This window comes from Geospiza fortis, unplaced genomic scaffold (genome assembly GCF_000277835.1).
Source record: "Geospiza fortis unplaced genomic scaffold, GeoFor_1.0 scaffold29, whole genome shotgun sequence".
Taxonomy (NCBI): domain Eukaryota; kingdom Metazoa; phylum Chordata; class Aves; order Passeriformes; family Thraupidae; genus Geospiza; species Geospiza fortis.
The window spans coordinates 873,658-874,104 of record NW_005054349.1 but is presented as its reverse complement, the minus strand read 5'-3'; the positions used below and the strand labels follow the sequence as shown (position 1 = coordinate 874,104).

The 447-nt window shown below is 69.4% G+C and overlaps 1 protein-coding gene across 4 annotated transcripts in view; it reads left to right on the top strand.

The window, feature by feature from the left end:
• Positions 1–62: 62 nt before the first annotated feature.
• CSTF2 (cleavage stimulation factor subunit 2) overlaps positions 63–447 on the top strand; it is a 7,014-nt gene continuing 6,629 nt past the window's right edge. For all 4 annotated transcript variants that reach the window (XM_031058839.1, XM_031058840.1, XM_031058838.1 and 1 more), the window contains exon 1: positions 63–194. The gene's annotated coding sequence lies outside the window, so the exon portion shown is untranslated. The remainder of the gene's footprint in view (positions 195–447) is intronic.

Below are 447 nucleotides of genomic sequence, written 5' to 3'. Positions count from 1 at the left end.
TGCAAGGGGAAAGGGGCGCGGACGGGCGGGGGCAGGCGGGGGGCCGGCGGGTTTCCCCCCTCGCCGTCGGGGCCGGTACCCGCCCGCTGACCGGCGGCACCGTCTGTCTCCGCAGTGGGGAACATCCCGTATGAGGCCACGGAGGAACAGCTGAAGGACATTTTCTCGGAGGTTGGGCCCGTGGTCAGCTTTAGGTGAGAGCGGCCGCAGGCCTCCCCGGGTCCCCGTGCTCGGCGCAGACCGAGCCCCGCGGCCCTGGAACCGTGGAACCGCAAATCCGTAACGTTGGGAAAGGCCTCTAAAACCCTGCAGCCCAACCGTTCCCCCAGCACTGCCCAGCCCACCGTGTCCCCAAATGCACACACACCTTTTGGCCACTTCCAGGGACGGTGGCTCGGCCGCTGCCTCGGGCTGCCTGCTCTGGTGCTTGGCAGCCCCCTTGGCTGC